The sequence below is a fragment of the Thermobia domestica genome, chromosome 1 (genome assembly GCF_964235325.1).
Source record: "Thermobia domestica chromosome 1, izTheDome1.hap1.1, whole genome shotgun sequence".
NCBI lineage: Eukaryota > Metazoa > Arthropoda > Insecta > Zygentoma > Lepismatidae > Thermobia > Thermobia domestica.
The window spans coordinates 63,521,510-63,541,320 of record NC_137454.1 but is presented as its reverse complement, the minus strand read 5'-3'; positions in this window follow the sequence as shown (position 1 = coordinate 63,541,320).

The following is a 19,811-nucleotide window of genomic DNA, read 5'->3' as shown; positions in this document are numbered from 1 at the left end:
TTAATGCGGATTTCGATTATTAGCTCTTACTTGTCCGTCGGCGTTCATGTCGAATCGTGCAAGCAAATAACACCCTCGTATTCTGTGAAGCATGCTAAATTTCAAGTTGTATCGCAACGATTCAAAAGAAAGCCATGATGATAGTAAAATATTCCCTAATCTAATCTCTCTTTGTAGTAGTGTGCTTTAATTTCAGTAAAATCATCCGAACTTAACATCTGTAAGGTTATGTCGTATTTACTGGTGTATTATTATCATGAACTTTGCAGTTCTACTGGAACATTTGGTTTAAACAGTCAAACTACTTTCTACCAAAATTCAGTAGCTGCATTGCTTTACTAATGAGTGTGCGATGGCACTAAATTAATATATTTCTCGTTATGCTCGTTCCTCAGGATAGTGGAAGTTCATTTTCAACGGTAAAGTGAAAGAAAAGAAACAGCAGTGCAGTTAATTCTTAGCTTTTAATCATTGTCTGAGGTTTCGGTAAAAAAAAATTATACCCGACGTTATTCAAACATCGGGCCGTGTTCCCGTCGACCTGTAAAAGCCAGGGAATTTCAAATACGGAGCTTTAGTTTTTAGAACTCATTTTCTTTTTGCTTTCTCTGACTATTTTATAAAATAAATTACTTTGTTTTGCAAAACTTTTCTATGTACACACACACTATAATCATATATGCATAGTACAGACGTGGACAAATTATTAGCAATTTTTTGAAATTCATGAAAATTTATTGATTTATTGTATTTCGTAAATTTTGCTGAAGAGAGCTAGTCATTTGTGAGACACCACAGAACAGTATTATCACTGAGCGACATTTATAAGTTGTTTACGAATTTTTACATGGCAGTTGAGTGGATTCATTCAGTAGTCTGATGTAACATGATTACACGTGATTTTCAGGCGAGGAATGTTTGAATGGAGGAAAAGCCCGAGGGGCAAGTAAATTCGTCTTTGGAGATGAAATCACTGATAATATTCAGTTTAAAACCTTTCTTAATAGGAAAAGAACTTGCTGGAGCAGTTACTGGTTCATTTACGAGTGTCTTGTGTGCATGTAGGGAGGTTCAAGTGTGATTTTGTATGTTTGCTTGGAGAGGATTCTTTAAATTGCTGTGAACTGTAGTTTTGGAGCAATGGGTACGAGAAAAAAATGTGTCGTCAAAGAAACGAGCGAAAATTCCGACTCTGCTAAACTTGAAAAACATGTCCAAGTTGGAGATTAGCTGAAACGTAGGTTCCAGTGCATCATATGTTTTTCATTTGCAGAAAACTTAACGTTGTGAGAATGCATTGTCACCAAAACTTAAAGGTGTTTTCGGCCGAAAATCATCCCTATCAGCCTATGCAGACTGACTGCTGGTAAGGGAATCCAAAATGCCTAGTAACTTCTACACAACTACAGGGGATGCTCGCAAATGCTGGTGTCCATATTTCATAGAGTATTGTTCGTCGCCGATTCTTTGAGAGGGCTGGAAGCTAGGTGTTCCAAAAAGAAACAACTGACTCCGGCAATGATGAAGAAACTATATCAATGGGCCAGGCGGCACCAGGATTTGACTACAGATGATTGAGAAAAGACGTTTTACTTCTCATTTGAGTATAATAATACATCATTTAAGTGTAGTTTGATAGATTGCAAATATACCGGTTGCCAGTATTTTTGGTTACTGAACGAATTTTAATGTGATTCATGTGGACTTCAGTAATTTTAAAGTCATTAAAACATGGTCATTTATCCATAGGATGTATTCAGTGATGAGACCATAATTTCTGTAGAAGAAGAGAACTCCCAGTATGTGAGGAGAACCGAAGGTGAAGTCTTTAAGACAGATTAAGTAAGACAAAGTGTGAAATCTCCAACACGAGTGATGGTATGGATCTGCATTAGTATGAAAGGAACGGGACATCTCTATGAATAGGAGGGAGCATGAACGCAGGGCAGTATCAAAAACTTACCATAGAACATATTTTGTCACAGTTGTGTGAATGGTTTTCATCTGGGGATCCGATTTTTAGCATCGTGTCACAAGGCTAAGGCTATTTCCAGGTCTTTGAAGAAGAAAGGCGTCCTAGTCCTTCCGTGGCCTGGGAACAGCCCATATGTGGACGACAGTATCCAACATCAGAAGCCAGCAAATAGAAGTGGTGAATAATGCATGGTACAGTGATCCAGAAAATAAAGAACTTTCGTTGTGCGTTAACAAACAGATGCCAAAACGAATCCAGGCATAATGTCAAGTCAAGGGTTTCCATATAAAGCACTGAAATACTACGATATTACGTAGAATGCAGTGGGATACACACTTGTTCAGTTACTAAAACGTTTACAGACGTATCTTTTTTTAATTTGTGATTTTCTTCAATTTTTATGTGAAAATTCTAAAATTGCTAATAATTTGTCCACATCTGTAGATAAGGTACTTGGTTGGGAAAAATACAGTTCCTTTTCTTACATTGTAATCTGGAAATCCGTAGATCGTGGCCTACGAAAAGTCAAAATTCGTGCTCGCCAAATAAGTGAAAACTGTTCAAAGAAGTAAAAGGTAAAAAGAATTCGATAGAAATAAAAACAGTAAAACTTCTTGGCTTAGAACCAAAATTGTGTACAGTTAAATGTGAATTTAGAGAAGAACTGACTTGCCTATTCCCTGTTTCTAAGTGTAAAGGTAAGTACGATTTTTAGAAGTTTAATATCCCTTTTGAGCACAGATGTTATAAAAGGCAGTTTGAGTAATGGCAATGAAGCTATAATTGCAAGGTAATGTTCAAGGCGTGTCCTAAAAGTAAGGTTACGACGGCTAGTATTCTCTCTTAAAATGAGTATTTGGCAAAAATGTCTACTACAGGACGTAATAGCTGCCATTGACAAACACTTGTTAAATCGAGATACTAGTTTCTGCATCCCAGTCATAGAATTCTAGCGCCTGCAGCTGGAACCACATTTCAACTTCGTTCTTGTTGTTATCGTTGTGAAAATATCCAGCAAGATGTTTCATCAGATAAAGAAACATGAGTTATCAATATCCGCTGAGCGCTTACTTTGTGCTTGGAGAAAATGTAGAACGGAACACATTTGATATTGGCGAGATTCTTGATCGGTGCGGCCGTTGTAAACACGTGTTTCTTTCACTAATTCCACGTAGTAATGAGGAATAGCCGCGAAAGGGAAGAGGAAGGCTGACAGTCTGTCAATATATATATATATATATATATATATATATATAAACGCATGAAGATATTGTCTTGTCTACAGAGGGTAGTAACCTTAGTTTACGAATACACCTGATACGTAATTGGCACAACTGGTTTAGCAATATTGCTTATGATTTATCAAGTTCGGAGAGCAATAAATTACAAAAGTTTGTTTTCTGTTCTTGGGAAAAAACCGACATGTCATGCTGGAAACCGGGGTTCCATAGAGTACGGATAAATATAAGGGGTTTCAGCTGCTCTTTCCGCTGAAACTATATTACTGAGTGGAGACTGTGGCGCCACTACTCAAAACAGTTGGGTACCACCAACCACTAAAAGCAAGAACGAATCAAATCATTCAGAGCGCGTGAGTCGGATAGAATTAGCCAATGATAGTTAGCTACTAACAGTAGCAGACGATGCAGTTAGTTATAACGCTAGCCTGTAGTATCGTTGATATATCACTTTTGTTGCATTTTGGCAAAGATTCGAATTGGATATGTACGGAGTGGTGCATTAGGATGTTCAGTGCTGGGTTCATTCTTCACTCCAGTCGGACTTTTTTACTCATCAATGTAACTTCGCGTACAGAACATAAATATTTTTTAAATAGTGGCTGTTATTGAGATATCCCATTTAACAAATATTTAATTCAACTGTCAAAAGTGTTCATTCTTGAGGTTGTTTAAGTAACAGATGTTTATAAACTACAGATAATTTAAATGGAGCACTATCTGCATGAGTGAAAAATGTGTGGATACATTCGCTCATTTTCACTCTGAATTTAAAGTTCATCTACTATTAGGTATATAAAGACATAAAACTAATTTCCAAAAATACTTTATTAGCACTTACTTTACATCATTATCAGTCTGTTTCATAATTCTTAGCACAACCTTATATCTATGATAATACTTCATAAATGCAATATACAATCTAGATATTTTTACGGTCTATATTATTCTTGACTAGTTTTGGATTAATCCAAAGAAGTCTACTTTTGCTACAAAATATGGTAATGAATTTAAAGGAGTTCAATACGATAAATCATTTATGTTTCATTCACCAAAGATCTTTGATTTTCTTCGCATAATTAATACTGTACTTAAAAAGTATTATAATAAAGTTTTGATAATGATACAAAAATATACAGTACAATACCAAAATTAAATATATCCGTTTTCTTAATTTTTTTCTCAATTATTGTCAGCAAAACCTACGTAAAATAGTTGCCAGCACGTCGCTTGACCGTTACAATTACTTATTGATTTGTGCCAGTTGAACGCAATTACATACGCTTAATATTGCACGTTCAGTGCACAAGGGAATAAAGTCCCCACTTTTTCAGTGATTTTGGACATACATCTTCATATCTGAAGCTCCTTTCAGAGCTTAGAAAATTAATGTCCAGATATTGTAAGTAGCTCATATGTATTAATTAAAAATTTAAAAAAAAAAAGTACTTCAGCGTACCACACGAACTTTCTCTCTCTCTCTCTCTCTCTCTCTCTCTCTCTCTCTCACACACACACACACACACACACACACAAAAATCAATCAGAAACTGGACTTTATTCCCTTGTGCTTTGAACGCCACATCAATCTACTAAGGAGTCAAATTTTCAAACATTTTTGGTGCCTTGAATGAAACTAGAACGATGGCAATTGTTACTTGTAAGTACTTGATTTACGCAAGATACTGCTGTCAAGAGCCAATGTATCGTGGGAGAGTAATAACGTCTGTTGCATTTAGTGTTGAAACAGTGGCGAGTTAATACTAAGTACTTCTTCAAATATACAATCCACAAAATGCATATTATACCAGTTCCAAACCAATTAAATGCAATTTTTACTAGGATTTATTTTAACCACGTTTTGAGACTTGAATCATTCACACACTCAGAATAAGACTGTCGTAACTCTAAAATGTCAGTTTTACAGATAATAATAAAAAAAAAAAAATATCGTATTTTATTATATTTTCTATTTCTTTTGGGGGAAAACTAGAAAAACCTTTCTTCAAAACATACAAATTCAGTTTACACATTAAAACTTTGTAATTTAAAATATATTTTGAGTTGAGTTGATTTTGAGTTGAGTTGATTTTGAGTTTAACGTCCCTTTTCAGCAGTTGAGGCTATATGAGACGTGGACCTACTGATTAACGTGGAATCCGAACCACATGAGCTCCCTCTGGTAATCGAACCCGGGTCTCCCGCGCCAAAGGCGCGTACGCTAACCTCTTAGCTACTGAGGAGCTCAAAATATATTTTGAATCACGACAAATGTTATTTTGGGAGTGTGAATTCTCAGCTTAATGAAATATGTTTTCCTACTGATGAGAGAACATGATCAATGGTTTCGTTTAGTAATTTCTGTAAATGTAAAACTTAACCGTTTAGCGTCAATGATCAACTTCTATCCAAGAGAAATAGTACAGTAAAGAAACTATTTTCCACCTACATCAGCGTGAAAAAGGAATATTAGTATTTCTCTAATTATGTACATTTCTTAAGCTCTCACTAGATATTTGTATACAAATTATAAATTTTCATTTTAAGTAAGATAGTTACCACACTCTACAGTTTTCACTCTGTCATAACAGGTATTATACATTTAATCAAGAATATAAACTAATGCGGATTCTTTATACAGGATGTTTATGAACTCAGTCAGTACCAGAAATGTGAGTAGTGGTTCCTTACATAAAATGAAAAAAAAAACAAAGTTCTAATAAACATGGTCGAAAAAAAAGCCTCCTTTCAGATTATATATATATATATATATATATATATATATATATATATATATATATATATATATATATATATATATATATATATATATATATATATATATATAATAGAGAGAGAGAGCAACTTGAGAGAATAATTCCAAAATCTTGCTGAAGGACGAATGTGAATATACTAAAAACATTTCAACTATGATATACGCTACTCTTCTTCACACACAACTATTCTACACATTGAAACACACATTATCTATTAATAGTCTGCTCGTCTGGACAACTGGAACCTATTTGTCATTCTATGTCTACATATTCAAATTTTACAATGTAACATACTACAGGAATAGCTTGCATAATGTAGTTAATTGACTGTAGAAACAAACAAACAAAAAAAAAAAAAAAACAAAAAAAAAACGCGCCACGCAAAAGTGCGTTGTTCAAAGTCTATCTACAATGGGTTGAATTTGTTAATCACAAAAATTTAGAATAATAAACCAGTTTCAAAATATTAAAAATATGAACTACACAAATACAAGAAAATTCTTTTCAAATAAGTTTAAAAATGAATAAATTAATGCAAAAAATTCAACATGAAAGTTGTAAGAAAAAGAGAGAGAAAAAAACAAAACACTTCTTTAAGCAAATTATATCTTTGTTTTACAACCTGTAGGCACAATGAGACGGACAATTAATGAAAGTGAAAGATTATGAAAAAAAAATTGATGGAATGAAAATATAAGAGGAAGGAGAACCCTGAGAAAATCCAAGGACTCGATGATGTTCATAACTCACATGGCCTAGGCAGAAGAGGTGAGTATTCCGCCACTAAGCCATTATGCCTCATTCTTCAACATCGTCACAGCACAAGCCAATACTCTACTGAATTTATACTATTTTCCAACTATGTACGCATACGTGCTACTTACTGCTTTCATTTGGGTATTGTTAATAAAAAAAAAAGTTACAATAAAAGCAGCTGACAAAATTAAGGTAATAAAGTAGGGTTTTTTCCTCAGTAGAGAGTATTTTAAATATTATGTACCCATTTGTGTTATGCTGTTCAATGGTGTCGTCTGAATATATGCTTCACAATTTTTGCACTTTCTGGAGTTATATGGTAAACATCAGAAAACGACAATTAATGGCTGCTTTGAATATTATATTTCATATTCAGAAAAAAAAAAAAATGTCGCTGAACTCCGGGGATTGTCAAATAACAGAAAGAAAGAAACTAATAAATGTAAGTTCTATTTTTTTTTTTTTTTTTTTCAGAGCCATAAAACTGCTGAAATTCCAAATAGGTAGCCTAAGCAATTCGAGAATATGTATACACACTAGTACAAATTCTACCAAGACACCGATGTTCAAGAACCTTCGATTCCCACCGACCTGGAAAGCTCAGGGAATTCAGCTTCTCCGAAAATGTCCTGGAAAAGTCAGCGAATTTTATCGACGAATTTTTACTTCTCAGAACCCATTTGTCTTTTTGCCTTACCCGGCTATTTCATAAGGGATGTTCTATGAAATAAATTAGTTTGTCTTGCAAAACTTTTTCGTGCATAAACACTATATACATGTACATACATAATAAATGAGGAGTCTCTTGATTAGGAAAAATACAACTGCTTATTATTATTTACGTTCTATGTATCGTGTAAAGTCAGAGTGAACAAACTTCACTTTCCGCTGATTTGTGGATTTAGTAATGTTTAGGTAGTGGAAATATGGTTCAATTTTGTAAAGACAGACAAAACCACTGGAAAAGCGTGTAAGGTAGCGACATCAGATGACGAAAATATCAACTTTGCGAAACGGCTTGTATTTCTTTGTACCGTACTGAACTAAGAGATATCGAACATGACTGCCAGCAGAAGCGTTCATGAATTAAGAACCGAGAAACCTAGAATAAACATTGGGACAGAAAGAGAGGGCTCTTTTTCCAGGAATTCTAAAAACTGTTCACCCCTTTGGACCTTCCCCTATTAGTCTTCGCGACACGTGTTAAAAGATATATGATCCCTCCTGGCTAAAAACCAATGTTGCCTCAATTCCTTTCCTTCTGTTTTCTTTTTCTTTCTTTTTTTAAATACTTGGTCAGTTTGCGTGAGAAAATATATTGAGTCTGTATACTTTTGCGAGTGATTTGTTTTGTCTCTTTTCCATCCTTGTGTTCTTTATTTTATTCCACATTCTTTTTTTTTATTTCGTGTTTATTTTTATTTATTTCGTTATATAATGGCGAACATATTCAGGCCATGGCTGATCGGTGAATCTTCGGGACATGAAGTGATGCCTGACGAGGTGCCTACTGCAAGTACTTCTAAGGAGAGAACGCCAAAGAAAAGGAGATCTGTTGTCGGAAAGGGAGGAAAGTTACGGAAGCAAACCATTCAAATTGTGCAGAATGTTAAGACGTTTTGTTCGTTGATATCGTGCAAAGTAACAGCGGTATGTTATATCATAAGAACATCCACAAACTAGTTAGTGAGGCAACAGGTGTCAGTGTGAATACAGGAAGAGAGTTTCTTATTTGGACTTAGAGCAGTATGAAACTCCCACAAAAAAGCGTGTAGCTAGAACTAAATTTCCCTTTGATAAAAATCGACGACTTTTGCAGGGACTTGTTGCGTCGTACAATATATGAGTTTTATAAGAATGGAGAAGCCCCAAGAGAAAAACTGACCCATGCTATCAAGCAAAAGCAGCCAGAACGGACTACGAGTTCCCATATAGCAGCAGAACACTAAGCAGACTTCTGCATAGCATGGGATTTAAGTACAAGACTATTGGAAGGAAACCTGCCAGGGCTGAATCTCAGGAAGTTATCGCGTGGCGGTTTCGATATCTAGAGATGATCCAACAACTGAGATGGGAAGGCTATTGTGATTTGTAGCTAGACGAGACTTGGTATGACGCTAACACGTGTAAAATGAAGAACTGGTCTGACGACACTGAAAATTGTACAACTGCGACTTCCGGGGGAAAAGGAGAACGGATTGTCATTTTGCATTGTGGGGGACGGTCTGGTTTTCTTCAAGACGCGCTTTTCGTGATCCAGAAAATAATGGTCGACGCCCCTGCAGACTTTCATGGAACAATGACTTCAGATATTTTTGAAATCTGGTTTTTAAATTCTGTTTTGATGTGTTTGGAGAAACCGAGTGTGATAGTCATTGACAATGCTTCATACCACTAACGAATTATTAATCCCAAGCCTAACTCTTCCTGAAACAAAGCATTCATTATTAATTATATGATATCTCATAATATTGTAAAACTCATCTAATTTGTAATTTATAGAAAGAAAGCAAAAATAAATAAGAACGAGTAAAAAGGAAATAATCGGAGAAAAACGCAACTATTCCAAATTAATTTTCACTGCATAGAAAAGATTACTTTTCTTACTTCATCCAATCAGCCTTCAGCATTAGCCGGGAAACAGACATACAGACAGAGCAGAAGATTGAAAAAAATTCAACGAAACTGCAAACCTAAGATAGAAACGCATTGAGGAGAGCTTTCCCATCGCCAGGAAATCGATTTGCTGAGGTATGGATGTTTCATCGCTCGAAGAACGCCATACGAAGTTACAAATAGGACTAACGATTTGTAACATTAATCTTTTTGCCTCTAAAACTCTGTCGCGCAAGATCTCTGTGTGCGAGCTCATCCTATTTGCTTTACTTCATCACCGAAAAACAAATTAATATGAGGAAGAAGATATCCAATATGTAAAAAGACTGTTTTATAAACCTTTGGATCCTTCAGAGTACTTAGAAGATACCCTCGACGTCTTCCCAAAAAGAGGGAAGTCGCCGAAAACATCGCATTCACAGAAGAGAAGGGACGAGACGATTGCTAGTCGACTACGATGCTGGGACTCCGGCTCCTTATTGGTCACCGCACAGGACTGATCTTCCAGCAATTTCGATGTCCAATGAATTAGAGGACTTTCCATTCTTCTTTATGGACTAAATAAGTGCCACCGAATAACTTCTACAAACTGTGTTAGTGGTGAAGTGTTGTGTGAGTGTTGGTGCCAATTACGACGAACTGGAATGGAAAACTTAGTCCATAAGTAGTAATCATTTATTGATATACATCTGAATCTATTGCAGTTACTTTACAAATGCCTATAACTCTGCTCTCCCGTCTGAATGTCTGTTTTTAGGATAAGTGTTGTTTTCAGTCCGATACTAATCAAAATTTTCCCAGAAACTAGATCCCAAATTAGATTCATTTTAAAAACAAAGGTACTTGCATTGAGCCTCACACACTACCTTTGCTGTTAATGGGTGTTTCCTTTTGCTCACATTTTCCTCCACGAAATTTGTGTACCTTTTTTTATTTACTCAAATAATCTCCCTAGTAGAATAAACATGAGAATACGTTCTAGATTTGTAGGTATGGAAACCTCATCTGGAAAAGAGCGTTTAGTGTGCTCTGTGCCTCTGAGCCCAGGTAAGCCTCAGTAGCATAGGCACACAACGATATTGAAGTCCCTAGTCCCGTGTCAATCAAACCAGTTCTTCTCCAAATAATTAAACAAAAGAGAAAGCATGAAAAGCGCTTCGTTATTGACGAAATGACTGCATCTCACGGGCATATAGTATTGAGCCTCCCTCCGCATCATTGCATCTTGAATCCTATCGAGATAGTGTGGTCAGAAATTAAGCGAAAAGTCGCGGCACAAAACCTCAAAGGACGACCTGTCAACGAATTACTGGAAATACTGCTATCTGCGTGTGATAGTGAAAAATGGATTAACTACATAAGACATGTAGAAAAAATCGAAGACAGTTATCGGGACCTACATCATATTTTTGATGACGCATACACTACCCCTTTCATAGTGAAAATTGAAGACTCCACGTCAAAAAGTGAACAAACAAATTCTGACTCAGAATCGGAGTAAAAGGTAATTACTGTCTTCTTTATTTTCAAATAGAGTATTAGTTTCTATTTATTAATTTCCAGTATTTTCCAGCCAATCGTTTTCTAAAACTAGCAGGTTCTTTCGACGCACCAGGAGTGGGTTCTTTTCTTAATTGTGTTTATTCAATTTTTAGTGTCGATTTAGAATCGTAACCGTAAAGGAGGAAAACAATTACGCTTACCGTCCGTTGCACGCACAGTTACATTCCCGCCGCTCGAAAGAAGTGCATGTTTTTGTTTGTGCTTTCAGTGTTTTTACAATATCAAAGCGTATACAACTCAATTTGAAATCGTTTTTAATCAACACTGAGAAAAAAGGTGCAGTTTTACTATACGGATCCATAATATTAGTAGGAGTAAGAGTAGGAGTAGGAACGGGTTTGAAGCCTCACAGGGGTTGGTTGGGTTCTATTCTTGACATAAAATGGGCAAATTAAAGACTTGCCCAAGTTTTTCTGTACATTTTCAATCTGTAGATCCGTATAGTAAAACTGCACCAAAGAAAAAAGCAAGTGGTGAACAAGAATGTTTAGATGATAATTCTTCCAGTGATTCTTGTGAAACTATTCAAACTGGACTCACAGCTGCAGTGCAAGGTAAGATAAGCGGCTCTAACTTAACATTTTGTTCTGCAATGGATGACATTGAGAGTTTTGTAGAACAGAAATGTGTAATTACAAATTAAAGCAAAATACCACATTTTTACAAAAACTTGGACACCAAATTCAACCTATCAATTTTCACTTGTCCTTGAGTCAGATCAGAATTGTAAATTCAATATAGAGTGGTTAAGTGATTTTCCTTGGTGGTTGTACAGTAAAGAGATTGAAGGTGCATACTGTAAGGTGTATGTGTATGGTTTGGGCTGGACGAAGGAGGAGAAAAACAAAAAACTCCTCTCGGGAATTTAGTGAAAACGCCCTTGAAAAAATACAAGCATGCGCTGGAAATGTTTCGGGAACATGCAAAAAATCTGATCACAAAAGTGCCATTGTAAAAAGTGTCAATTTTGTAAAAACTTTTGAAAATCCTGAACTTGCAATTGATATATTGCTCAATGCTGAAGCCGAAAAAAGAATAATTGAAAACAGACAGCGACTGATTCCATTGTCAAAACCATAATCTTCTCTGGCCAGGAGAATATTCCTTTTCGTGGTCAGCATGATGTCAGAATAATTGTACTTGATAAAGGTACTAAAAAAATTGAAGGTAAATTCAGGTCACTGCTAAGATTTCGCATTGATGCGGAGGAATGGGACTTGAAAAGCACATGAAAACAGCGCCAAAAATGTAAGACTATCCAAAATGAATTAATCGCGTACTATGGTAGTATCATAGAAAAAAATGCAAATGAAATACAAAATTCAGAACTGTATTCTGTGATCGCCGATTAGACAACAGATGCTAGCTCAGTTGAACAACTGTCTGTGTGCATTCGTTATCTTGACAATGATTCGTTAAAGTGAAAGAAATGATTTTAGGTTTTATTCAAGCTAGTGATATCACAGATGAAGATGTTGCAGAAAGTATTTTGAATAATTTTCAGAACTAGGTTTAGATCTGTGTCACGAGGGCAATCATATGATGATGGAGCCAACATGGCAAGAAAGGTAAAAGGGGTACAGAATAGGGTCCAGGAACTTAATCCGTTGGCAATATATATATATATATGCATTGTGCTTCCTACCAGTTAAATTTATCTTTAATACATGCTTGTTCTGAACCAAGTATTAGAAATATGATAGGTACAGTGACAGTAGCTAACTTTGTGGGGGACTCAGCCCTACGAATAGAAATGATGGAAAATTTAATCATTAGTCAACGTCCTGAAGAAAAGAGGCACAAACTTAAAACTTTGTGTGAAACTCGTTTTGTTGAACGCCATGATAGCATTATATATTTTTTCTTCATGTGTTTGATTCTGCTGTTGCATTTATAAATTGTGCAGATGAAAAAGTGCCATCTATAAAATCCACTGGAGTCCTATCGCCTACTAGTAAATCTGATTTTATTGTTGCACTTAACATTGTAGGCACAGTGCTTGGTCTTACTCGGAGCTTCATCAGTGTTACACAATGATAGATAATATTCTGCAGCGGAGTACCGTAAGCAAAGCAAAATGGAGTTGTAATCGCATGTCCTCGAACAGTTAAAAGACAGGTACACAGATCTAGTGTAGAAGTATCAAATCCTCATGAGTTTTACAAAAGGAATGTTCACTTTCCATTTTTGGGCCACCTTAGACATTCTCTTCAGTTCAATCTGATATTCTCCCCTTTTTAAACTGTTGCCAGCCTTTGTGAAAGAAGTTAAAGAAAATGATGTTGAATCTGCTCGCAAATACCCGGAAGATTTTGATGGTTGTGAAGCTGCACTAAAAAAGTAAAGTGGCTCTTCGACGTGAGCATGGGAAAAATAATCACCTAACAGTGCAATAGAAGCAGGTACACTATTCACTTAGTGTTCTACCCCAATATAAAGAAATTTCTTTACTTGCTGTGTGTCCTTCCGTTAAAACATGTTCTGCTGAAAGGAGCTTCTCCACTTTGAAATTGGTTAAGTCATATCTGCGGACAACAATGAGTGAAGATAAACTAAATGGACTTACTCTAATGAACATTCACAGAGAAAAATGTTTCCATTAGTGTTGAAGAAGTTATAGAGCATTTTTCTTAAATGCATCCCCGACAATTGCAATTGTTGTTCCAGTATACCAGGTAAGGTCAAACCTGAAGTATTACATTTGGCGTAAATATTGTTACTTTTTCATTGTATTTTGTATACTTGTTACATTGAGGTTGTACAGCACGTTTATAGTTCCTTATACTTATGATTCCTTAATGCAGCACGTAGAGCAACATGTATAAATAATTTAGAAAGTTTTTCTTCAATTAAACTAACTCATGTTGAAATATACATATCTAAGACCCCCCCCCCAAATATTTCCTGGATCCGCTCTGTTATTATGTACCAGTCGCGATATAAGAACAATATATTTTGCCGTGGTGGAAATAGTCCAAATAATCTATAAATGAGTAAACTGCCATATGAAGATTCGCCTATGAAGAGTAGCTACACGACAGTGAAAATACTTTTGGTGAACAACTGCACCATTGACTCTGTGTGTTAATGTCGGAGATGCATGGTAATATTCTTTATATTAATTTATTACTTCACTATGAAAGGATAATGTACCCGTCGGGTCGTTCTTTTTCCGGGTCTGACATTTCGCTGGGCAACTATTCTAGCGTTGCCAAGTTGCCAAAATAGCTGAGTGCTACGCAAAACGCTTGGTTTTACCACGGAATAAAACGACCTAGTGTTTTCCTGTTAATTTTAGAAGCGAATAAGTTAAACATTTTCATTGAACCTTTTGATACTCTGATGTTTTTCATCAGATATGGGATTCTCAAACAGACATGTCTGTTAGGCCATACTACTACCAATTTGTTTTCGGCAGAATGTTTTACTTCACTGTTCTCTTATTGACAAATGACGAATTCATGATATCTGAATTTGAATGGTTACCATCCTGCCATTCGCCTGGTGAGACGGAGGAAACTTAGGATGGCTAACAGGAGCAGGATTCGTGCCCATGCTCGACCCATCCAATACCGTTTCGTAGGCAGACACGCTACCCCTAAGACCTCCGTCTGAGTGAATTCATGGTATTGTTTTATTCTTTGATAAAATCCAAATGTACAACAAAGCTTATTGCATACTTGCAGGCGGCAGCAGCAGCGCAGAGGACAGCCTGCAATCTACATACACAATGCACAGGAAACAGATAAAAAGGAAAGGCAGAAATCCGGCAGCTTCGAAGAAGAATGTGAGAAAAACTAAACGTAATGTTGGTTTTCCATAGACTGATATCAAAGGCAAACAACTTCCTGGAAAAACGTTTTGTTCCAGCACACTATTTACATCCTTTCCAGTGTTTGTTTAAATTGAGCATTAGTGATATGAAATATTATGCTACAGCAAGTTGGAAAACTCAAACGGCCATTATAACCTCATCGGTTCACAGTATCAATATAAAAACGACCACACAGTAGTGATTCGCATCGACGTACTCAATTTCGCGAACAATTTCTGAAGAATTCTACCGGTGAATGTGTTCCAGTGTGCAAAAAGGTGTCGCAAGGAGAGTTGTGTGATAAAAGAAAAGAAGATATCATATCCCAAGCAATAAAACTTTTTCCGAGAATGAGGCTTCTGCAATAAATCAGATTAAGTCATTTCCCATCTACATCAGCCATTATTGCACACCAAAATGATGCTCGGCTTCTACCTCCCGGTTTAAACTTCACTAAGATATACGATCTCTATAAAGAAAAATGTAAATCAAATCATGGTTCGCATAAAAGTATAAAGTTATCTAAACTTTAAACTGCCAGAAGATACATGCAAGACATGTGATGTGCTGAAAGTTCAAATGTCATTGGGGCAGGAGAAAGGTCCGAATGCAAATGCAGAGCTGTTAAAGAAGTTGAAAGAGAACAGGATCAATAGTTTCACCACCAACGTGTGGAAGTCGCAAACACGATTAAATATTATGACTTTGAGGCAGCTGCAGAAAATAAAATTACATGCATAACGTTTGACCTTCAAAATACATTGTCAGTACCACGTCTGTCAACTAATATAGCTTCCATAAAAGTCAGTTATAACTTCAGTACTCACAACTGTAAGTGGACGGCCCTCCTTCCTTTTTGTCATTTATTATATTCCCGAAATTCCCATCTCGTGTGGAATGTGGCTTCCGATTTGCAGCGCATATTTTTCGTCTCAGGTACAGCAACACTCTTCTTCGTAGCACCCAGCAAACAGATTGTAGTAGGTGTAGTTGTCTCACACTTCCAGAACAAAGACAATATGGTGGTGTAAATAGCAACAAAAAGTAGTTCGTCAAAAGCAATGATCATCCGCGCATATTTTAGTGTTCTGTGCAGTGAAACTTTATTGGATAAGTGAAAACCTATTATAAAATTGGATCATATATATATTATACAGAGTTAATGACTTTCGTTTATAATATAATAAGCATTCTTGTACTGGCATAGGAATACAGACGCTATAAGCTATTCCACGCAACCTGATAGGAAAAAGAAGAAGTTTTTTCCCCCACCACGCTCAAGTACAGGTGAATGTTGCTGTTCCATCTTCCATCAGCCCCCGCACACGGAAGTATAGAGTGTACCTAAATATGTCTAAATATAAATTACAACTTTCATAATAACACTAGTATTTTAAAACAATTACATTTGCCTGTATTATAATGAGATAAGTAATACGTGTTATTATAATGGAAATTTTATTGAACAGTTGTATTGTTTATTTTCCTTCTTTTTCGCAGTCGGGCTTGTGGCATAATGTTGGAATGGCAAGGGATGGCAGGGTTGGTAATTCAATGGGTATTTATTTATTGATACAATAATTTCATAATAATATAAAATTAAAAACCAAGTACAATATATATGGGTAAATTATCAGAGCGTGAAGATGATAACAATAGAACCTGAAATGCTTTAAAAAAAACACTTGTCGTTCCCTCTCTTATTAACAGATGTTCTTACATTAAAAAGAACTATATATATACACACACGGATAATATTGTTCCAATTATAATTTTGTTTGTTGAGCCCCTCTTGCAGAAGACCGGGAAATGACTTTTTATTGTCTTAGAAATATTATCTATCTCCATTAATAGGAATAATCATTTGCAGTACTTAACTTGCAAGAGAGAGACGTTTATGGCGTGCAGAATATAAAATGAGTTCTACGTCCCACGATTATTGGGATTTAGATTTCTGGGATTTCTGCATCTAGGGCCATTTAGCCCGTCATATGTGCTCATCGAGCACACTACCCGGAGAAATGGAAGGAAGGAAGCGGCCTGGGACCTATAAGTTAGGTACCACCCGGGCATTTGCCTGGTGTGAATGAGGAAAACCCAGAGAAACCTTATTCAGGGTGGCTGGCCTGTAACAGCGTTATACACTTTTTCGACCGAGTGGCCCCTCCGGGAATCGAACCCGGGACCGCTCGCACCGAAGGCGAAAGTGTTGGCGACTACGCTATTCCACGGTTACGCCGGCTAGGCTAAAGGAGACGATGATGATGAGAAATGAATAAAGTGGTCGAATGAAGAAAGTGAAAGGAAACGGGAGAACCCGAAGAAAACCCACATACAAGGTATAAAATCGAAAACCAAGTACAATATGTATGGGTAGATAAGATGATAACAATAGAACCTGAAATGCTAAAAAACCACAAAAAAACCTCGTTTTCTCTCTTATTAGCCGATGTTCTTACATTAAAAAGAATAATAAGAAAAAGAATTATATATATATATATATATATATATATATATATATATATATATATATATATATACACTGATAATAATGTTCTAATAATAATTGTGTTCGCTGAGCCTCTATTAGAGAAGACGGGGAAATGATTTTTTATTGTCTTAGAAATATTATCGGTCTGCATTAATAGGAATAATCATTTGCAGTAATTAATTTGCAAGAGAGAGACACTTATGGCGTGCAAAATATAAAATGAAATCTTTCTGAGTTTTCGTCCCACAGTTATGCCGGCTAGGCTAAAGGAGATAGTGATTATGAGAATGAATGAAATGGTGGAATGAAGAAAGTGGGCGGGAACGGGGCATCCCCGAGAAAACCCACGCACACGTTTTTGTCAACCACAAAATTTACTTGGCGCGAGCTGGGATCGAACCAGGGACGCCATGTACCATAGGTGAAAGCTCTACCACTGAGTCACCGCGGCCCCGGGTGTGCAGGATAGTGTAATGTTGTGACAAGGGTTGATTATTGTGTAAGATAGAAATAGTAATGATAAATACTGGTTCGTTCAATCATACAAAAATAACGAACGCTTTGGCTTAAAGATCTCAAAGGCTCATCGTAGCAGAACCAAACTTTTCCATTAGATTTTAATCTGCAAAATGTCAATCTTTGTTATCAACCATCCTTTAATGATCCTACTTTACATTGTCCGGAAGCCTTCTCTTTCTCCCAGCTAATAGTTTCCTTCGCCTCGGCTTTTTGAATAGGACTTGGTGACTTGGTGCGCATTTCCCATACAAGCAACGTGTCATGTCGATCTTATACGTATTAATTTTGCTATCTCTTTAATACACGGTGACATGTAGTTGCTGTGAAATAAAAGCTTGTATAGCGTTTTAATTTACCTGAATGTATACCTCTTTTGCTCCAAATATTTTTATCAACATTTTATTTTCGAAACCCGGCAGTTCGAGTTCTTGTATTCGTGTTAGGGATTAGCTTCCACATTCATACAAAATTGGACAGATTGAGCTCTTAATGATCTTAATGTTTTCGATATTTGTTAAGACAATAAAATGTTTTACAGTGGGATAAACTTTAGTACGTAAATAATATGCAATACTTTTCTACAAACAAAAATTAAAAAACAGTAATTGTTTGTTACTCGAGGTTGATAGCTAAAAGAAACAGGAGTGCTTTCTCAACATTAGGTGCAAGCGAATTGACGTACGAATTTAGAATTTACACGATTATATTTATTAGAAAAGTTTCCCTCCCTGTGAAGGTCAACGACTAGCTTTCCCCTTCTGCAGTGGAACGTGGTGGGAGGTAGGGGAGTTTCCTATCCGGTTGCCTGGAATAGACTTTAGTAACTTGCCCAACAGGTGCCCCACGGGGAGACGGATGGAGTCTCTCGCAACAAGAAATATGCAACAAAAAAGGCATGATTAGTTATTAATCGAACAAAAGTTACGGCTAAATATTACTCTATAAAGTTGTGACGTTTCATTTCGATTAAAAGTATAAACTCATCATATTTGGATTAGTAAATATGATGTTACAACAAACTTTGCTGAAAAGGAACAAACTACGCCATGATGTAGTTCTACAAAGTGAAAGGAACAAAAATTTTCATTATTCTACAAAATTTACCTCATCGGAGCAATTCACTTTGGATGTATAATTTGAACCGAGAAGAAGCAGAGGGAATCAGCATGATAACCCTCCCCCCCCCACACACAATCCCTAATTACGTGTGAAAGTGTGTACAGTGATTAATTATCATTAGTGAATTTTTAAGCCGGCTCATCGATAAAAGAAGCTATTCTTAATATTACAAGTGTTTAAATTTGGGCTAATCTAAAAATTAATAAAAGTTGTATAAAAAGGAAGTTTTCTTTTGCGTTACATTTTTTTTAATACTAGTAGAACTATCATATCGTGCATTCACATTATGTAGTGAGATTATATATCGCATACGTAAAGAATAGAAAAATTTAAATAAACAGATAAACTAAATAAGTATTCATGTTGTTGTGAAAATATCTATATATTTCGAAATACATATATTTCAACAATTAAAATTTTGTTTTCGTTTTTTTCTGAAATATGGTGTTATGATACGAATTTAGGCTTTATAATATGCATGAGTGTGGTTTATCATATTAATGTGTTTGTCAGAATGAAGCATGACTCAAAATTCTTGATACTGACAATCACATGGTTTGTTTCTTTCAAAATCACGTGATTGAAAACATTGATCATCCAGTTGTACTGTGGTTCAAATCTAGAAATCAACATGCAGTGGGCACAGATTGACCTAGAGTAGGCCACGAGTGGTAAGTGAAGTGCAAAGTATATTGTTTGTCTAACCTGGTTGGTAATGAAGGTAAACATAAGACTTTTTGGTTGATGTTTCACGCTAACCACAGCCACGTTATAAATTAAGGCCCGAACAATTGATTCTAACCACTGGTCACGTTATACAACATGGGAAACAATAAAGCTACAATGTATGTTTGGCATGAAGGCACAGCATCAAAGGGATCACCAGAAGTTTAGTCCTGTATTCTGAAGTACATATTCTGTATTCTGTATATCAACAGTAAAG